Source organism: Apostichopus japonicus, chromosome 5 (genome assembly GCF_037975245.1).
Source record: "Apostichopus japonicus isolate 1M-3 chromosome 5, ASM3797524v1, whole genome shotgun sequence".
Classification (NCBI taxonomy): domain Eukaryota; kingdom Metazoa; phylum Echinodermata; class Holothuroidea; order Aspidochirotida; family Stichopodidae; genus Apostichopus; species Apostichopus japonicus.
Window position 1 is genome coordinate 867,079 of NC_092565.1, and position 6,620 is coordinate 873,698.

The 6,620-nt window shown below is 58.1% G+C and overlaps 3 non-coding genes across 3 annotated transcripts in view; all 3 read right to left on the reverse strand.

The window, feature by feature from the left end:
• The window catches only part of LOC139968408 (large subunit ribosomal RNA), a 4,028-nt gene extending 2,290 nt beyond the window's left edge, over positions 1 to 1,738 (reverse strand). Inside the window, exon 1 of the ribosomal RNA XR_011793407.1 lies at positions 1 to 1,738. This exon is cut by the window's left edge and continues 2,290 nt beyond it. This is a non-coding gene — a ribosomal RNA (large subunit ribosomal RNA).
• A 434-nt stretch (positions 1,739 to 2,172) lies between these two features.
• LOC139968216 (5.8S ribosomal RNA) lies at positions 2,173 to 2,332 on the reverse strand. Its single transcript, XR_011793253.1, has one exon. It is a non-coding gene; the product is annotated as a 5.8S ribosomal RNA (ribosomal RNA).
• A 605-nt stretch (positions 2,333 to 2,937) lies between these two features.
• On the reverse strand, positions 2,938 to 4,815 carry LOC139968338 (small subunit ribosomal RNA). Its single transcript, XR_011793343.1, has one exon. It is a non-coding gene; the product is annotated as a small subunit ribosomal RNA (ribosomal RNA).
• Positions 4,816 to 6,620: the final 1,805 nt, after the last annotated feature.

Below are 6,620 nucleotides of genomic sequence, written 5' to 3' on the forward strand. Positions count from 1 at the left end.
CGGCTCCACGCGGGCTCTCGCCCGGACCGCTTCTTAGCTCACCGTGGCGTCCTTCCTACTCGTCGAGGCCGACTCTATTCGGTTCTCCTTGCCCCGACGGCCCGGCACAGCCATCACGCTCAGCGCCATTCATTTTCAGGGCTAGTTGATTCGGCAGGTGAGTTGTTACACACTCCTTAGCGGATGCCGACTTCCATGGCCACCGTCCTGCTGTCTGTATCAACCAACACCTTTTGTGGGCTCTGATGTGCGACCGAGTCGGACGGCTTAGCCAGGCGTTTGGTTCATCCCACAGCGCCAGTCCTGCTTACCAAGAGTGGCCCACTGAGCACTCGTTCATTCTCACTCGTCCGGCTCCAAGCCAGCGAGTCGGACCTCTTACCAATTGAAAGTTTGAGAATAGGTTGAGGTCGTTTCGGCCCCAAGGCCTCTAATCATTCGCTTTACCAGATAAAATTGTTCACGAATATCTCCCGAGCACCAGCTATCCTGAGGGAAACTTCGGAAGGAACCAGCTACTAGATGGTTCGATAAGTCTTTCGCCCCTATACTCAGGTCGGACGATCGATTTGCACGTCAGAACCGCTGCGGACATCCACCAGAGTTTCCTCTGGCTTCCTCCTGCCCGAGCATAGTTCACCATCTTTCGGGTTTTAGCATGCTTGCTCTTCCTCCGCTCCACCGGACGAGCCGGACGGAACGGGGTGGCGGTGCGCCCGACCCAGAGGGCCGGGATCCCGCCTCGTGACGGCCCTGTGCCGACCTTCACTTTCGTTATGCCAGGATAGGTTTCGGTAGACCCCCTCGACTTGCAAGCCTGCTTAGACTCCTTGGTCCGTGTTTCAAGACGGGTCGAATGAGGAGGCCTCGCTCACGCCCGACAGACCCTCCGCTTCGGCCGAAGCCGCGGCGAGACCGGACCCTCCGGATCCCGCCGGCCACGCGACAGCAAGCTGTGCACGCGACCGACGGAGACGCCGGTGGCCCGGACCCCGCTGCCTGAACCCCCGGGGGGGCAGGCCGTCACGCAGAGTCCTCGACAGAGAGCGCAGTGAGCAACCGTGACGGGCGGCGTAAGACGGCGAGGGCCGAAGCCCCCGCACGCCGCAGCCTCGCCCGCCCCTCTGCTCCGCTCTTCGGTCGGTCGCCGGGAAGGGCGCCGAACGGTAGAAGTGCGACGCGGACCGGACGGCGAAGCGCCGCGGGTCGGTCCCGAGGGATCCGAACCCGCACACGCTGCCGCGCCGACCGCGCCTGAATCAACCGGACGCCCCATGTAGCATGCGGCACTCATCCGTTTACTTCTTGGCAGTTTCACGCAATGTTGAACCCTCTCTTCAAAGTTCTTTTCAACGTTCCCTCACGGTACTTGTTGACTATCGGTCTCGTGCATAGTATTGAGCCTTGGATGGAGTTCACCACCCCTCTTTGGGCTGCATTCTAAAACAACCCGACTCTTGGAAAGCTTTCCCTCCGGCCTTCGAGTCCGCCCTACGGGCCTTACACCCGCTGCGGGTAAGCTGCAGCCCCGATCACAGTGGACTGCGGCCGGACTCTGTCGACCGGAGTTCAGTTTCCTTACGCCACAGGTCCCTCGCACCGCAAACGGGCGCGGGGATTCGGCGATGGGCTCTTCCTGCTTCGCTCGCCGCTACTGAAGGAATCCTTGTTAGTTTCTTTTCTCTCCGCTTAGTGATATGCTTAAATCCAGCGGGTAATCTCATCCGATCTGAGGTCTGGAATCGTGAAAGACACGTGGAACGTGATCGGAGTCATAGCGGCGACCCGGGGTCTCTCCTTCCCCGGCGCTCCCCGAAGAATCGGGTCGCCGGCGGGAAAGGGTGGCCTACCATGCGCCTGCGAGAACGCAGACGGGAGGACGAGAGACCCCGCGATTGGGTCGACCGGCTCTGCCCGGCAGAGGCTCCTCGACCGTTCCGGGGGGTCGGACGCTGGACCGCACCACGGGCGCATACGTCTACACCCCGATGGCACGTCGCACGACCGACGAACCCCCGGTTACCGATCGAGCCTGCTCGCCGAGTTTCACCGGCGCCGACATCACAGAACTCCATCTGACACTGACCCGACGCAGCCGGCCGTCGAAGGGACGGCTGCGGCCGGGCGCTCCTCCGGCGCGCGAACACGCCGACTCTGTGAGTGATTGTCTTCAGACGCTCAGACGGACGTGGCTCGAGGAGCAGAGCATCCCCGAGCCGCCATTTGCGTTCGAATAAGTCGATGATCAGTGAGTTCTGCAATTCACATGAATTCTCGCATCTAACTGCGTTCTTCATCGACGCACGAGCCGAGTGATCCACCACCAAGAATTGTCATTTGCCACTGGAAGACTCCCGCGTTCGCAAACTCTCCTCAGAGCCGAGGGAAGAAGTGGAACGGAAGGAGAAAGGACACGGGGACTCTGTGCCTTCTTTGCTTGTGACTGGAAAGAAATATCCTCCGTCGAGCCGAGGGGGGAAGCGGGCTCCCTCCTTCCCCCCACCGCCGCGAGGGCGGGTCGCGCGAGTCAGACTCGCCGACTGGGGGGAAATCGGGCGACACCGGTGCCCCTTCTCTGCCCTGCGGAGAATGCCTCGAGGAGCGCCGCGCCGCGGACGGCGACGGCGTCTCCACCCTTGCGGGACTTCTCCCTCGAAGCTACCGGGAGCGCGAGACTCCGTGAGACAGACGACGAGAGAAGAACCGGGTACTCCCCGGGCTGGTCTGTGTGTGACACGCCCGTCTCCTTTTTGTCGGAGAGAGCGAAGGCGAAGCGCGGGGTCTGACCTCGACCGTGGAACGGGGAAGGAGGCGGTGAAAACCCCGCTCGAGTCCCCCCGGCTTTTCCAATTTGCTCTCTCCGCGTGTCTCTCTGTGACGGCTTTTCCGACATTCCCCCTTTGTTCCCTCTCCGATCACGGAGGGGAAGGGTTCTGTTAATGATCCTTCCGCAGGTTCACCTACGGAAACCTTGTTACGACTTTTACTTCCTCTAAATGATCAAGTTTGACCGTCTTCTCGTCGCGCCTCGACAACCGGCCGAAGCCGGGGGTGCCAGACGGTCGATCCGATGGCCTCACTAAGTCATTCGATCGGTAGTAGCGACGGGCGGTGTGTACAAAGGGCAGGGACGTAATCAATGCGAGCTGATGACTCGCGTTTACTTGGAATTCCTCGTTCAAGGGACACAATTACAAGTCCCTGTCCCCAGCACGGAGAAGTCTCAGCGGATTACCCGGACCTTTCGGCCGAGGGCAAATGTACCCGCTGCTTGCGCCAGTGTAGCGCGCGTGCGGCCCCGGACATCTAAGGGCATCACAGACCTGTTATTGCTCCATCTCGTATGGCTGAAAGCCATTTGTCCCTCTAAGAAGTTCGCGGCTCACCACGACGGGTGGCCGGACTATTTAGCAAGCAAGAGTCTCGTTCGTTATCGGAATTAACCAGACAAATCACTCCACCAACTAAGAACGGCCATGCACCACCATCCACAAAATCAAGAAAGAGCTCTCAATCTGTCAATCCTCACTGTGTCCGGGCCGGGTAGGTTTCCCCGTGTTGAGTCAAATTAAGCCGCAGGCTCCACTCCTGGTGGTGCCCTTCCGTCAATTCCTTTAAGTTTCAGCTTTGCAACCATACTTCCCCCGGAACCCAAAGACTTTGGTTTTCCGGAGAGTTGCCCGCCGCGTCATGGGAGGAACGCCGGCGAATTACGAGTCGGTATCGTTTATGGTCGGAACTAGGGCGGTATCTGATCGCCTTCGATCCTCCGACTTTCGTTCTTGATCAATGAAGACATTCTTGGCAAATGCTTTCGCTGTCGGGCGTCTTGCGACGATCCAAGAATTTCACCTCTCACGCCGCAATACGAATGCCCCCGGCAGTCCCTCTTGATCATTACCTCAGGATCTCAAGACCAACGAAATAGAACCGAGGTCCTCTTCCACTATTCCATGCTGAGCTGTTCGGGCACTTTGGCCTGCTTTGAACACTTCAATTTTCTCAAAGTAAACGTTCCAGTCTCGCACGGCACTCAGTTAAGAGCACCGCACGACCAACCGAATCACTGGCCGGGAAAAATCTCCCACGACTCCCGTTTGACGGGGAGAAGGGGAACGGGCAGTGCACGCCTCACGGCGGACCGCCCGCCCCGGCCAGAAATCCGACTACGAGCTTTTTAACTGCAGCAAATTTAATATACGCTGCTGGAGCTGGAATTACCGCGGCTGCTGGCACCAGACTTGCCCTCCAGTAGATCCTCGTTAAAGGATTTAAAGTGTACTCATTCCGATCACAGGGCCTCCGAAGAGGCCTGTATCGTTATTTTTTGTCACTACCTCCCCGTGTCAGGAGTGGGTAATTTGCGTGCCTGCTGCCTTCCTTGGATGTGGTAGCCGTTTCTCAGGCTCCCTCTCCGGAATCGAACCCTGATTCTCCGTTACCCGTCACAACCATGATAAGCGCATAACTTACCATCGAAAGTTGATAGAGCAGACTTTTGAAGGGAGCGTCGCCGGTGCAAGACCGTGCGATCGGCATGATTATCTAGAGTTCACCAGCGGAGACCGGACCCCGAAAGGACCGGGCTGGCCTTGTTCCTAATAAGAGCACGCTTCCCCCGAAGGGTCGGCGCTTTGTTGCATGTATTAGCTCTAGAATTACCACAGTTATCCATGGTATAAGACTTTCTCCAATAAACCATAACTGATCTAATGAGCCATCTGCAGTTTCTCTTGTATGTTCAGGATTGTACTTAGACGTGCATGGCTTAATCTTTGAGACAAGCATATGACTACTGGCAGGATCAACCAGGTAACGGTCGACAGAACCGGGCTGGGCCCGTTCGCCGTCCGGGAGTCGCTCTCGCACTCCCCTCTCTCTCTCTCTGAATTCTCAATTGTCGATGCCGTGCTATTACGGTACAGTGATCGAAGAACCGCCCGAAGGGATTCTCGAGGTGTGTATCTCTACCCGAGTCGACTGGGTCGTCTCGAGAGGAGTCGCAGTGGTCCCGCCTCGGAGACGGGACCGGTTCGAAGCGACGCGGGAGGGCGACGGCTCGTCCACTGGAACAGGGGAGAGCAATCGCACGCCTCGAGCGTGCATTCGTTGCTTGGATGAAAAAGCCCGTACCGAGCGCCGAGTGCAACACATGGTCGCAGCAACGGCAGCATGCCCGAACGGGTCCCGTGGAGAAAGCTCGATATCTGACGACACCGAGGTCCTGCTCTTTCTCCACCGGGGGTTCTGCGGATGAAAAGGCTCAATATCTGAACGTCGATATATACGTGTGCACGGAGGGACACCTCTGCTCACGGGGCGAGTGGGTGAAAACCCCCGCTCTGAGCGCCGAGTTGCAACACATGGTCGCGATGAAACGACGGCTGACCCTACCGAAAGGGCCCGCTGGAGTCCAACCATGACACGTATACACACACGACAGACATTAAAAGCCTTCTCGAGTCTTGGATCGACTCTACTACCCCCCTCATATATAGAATCCGATTCACTCTGCCCGCTCGTTCTGACCATTGGATCACACACTTAAGCCAATACCCGCTACACTTAAGAGATCTCGAAATCTCGAACGAGACCCAGATTCTCTGCGGGTGAGTCGGGCGGCCTGCCGTCGCCGTCGGCTTGCCGTTTGCCTTTCGCCTGGTCGCATGGCACTCGTGCCATCGACCACGCAACGCGAGAGGCCTTCTCCCTTCTCCTTTCTCTCTCATCTCTACTCTCTCTCTTCTCCACCGGGGGTTCTGCGGATGAAAAAGCTCAATATCTGGGATTGTATATATACATATGCACGAAAGAACCTTCTACTCACGGGGCGAGTGGGTGAAAACCCCCGCACCGAGCGCCGAGTTGCAACACATGGTCGCGATGAAACGACGGCTGACCCTACCGAGAAGGCCAGCAAGGGTCTGACGTGCAAAAACATATTTACGCACCACAGGCAAGGAGCCTTTTCGAGTCTCGGGTGGACTCCCGTCCGCGAAAGCTTCATATCTGAACGTCGATATATACGTGTGCACGGAGGGACACCTCTGCTCACGGGGCGAGTGGGTGAAAACCCCCGCTCTGAGCGCCGAGTTGCAACACATGGTCGCGATGAAACGACGGCTGACCCTACCGAAAGGGCCCGCTGGAGTCCAACCATGACACGCATACACACACGACAGACATTAAAAGCCTTCTCGAGTCTTGGATCGACTCTACTACCCCCCTCATATATAGAATCCGATTCACTCTGCCCGCTCGTTCTGACCATTGGATCACACACTTAAGCCAATACCCGCTACACTAAAGAGATCTCAAAATCTCGGACGAGAGCCACACCTTGCGGATGCATCGGGCGGCCTGCCGTCGAGGTCGGCCGTCGCCCCGTCTCACAGACTCGTGCAACACGACGAGTCCCAGCCTACGCCTGTGTGCATCACCGTCGGCCTAAATCTCGGCCCTCGCCCGGTCGCATGACACTCGTGCCATCGACCGCACCATCGACCTTCTCACCCGGGAGCAACCCGTGTTTTCAGAGGAGTGCCGGGGTTGCTCCCGTGCCGGGTATGTCTTGTCCGGCGGCGCCCCGTCTCACAGACTCGTGCAACGACAACGGGTCC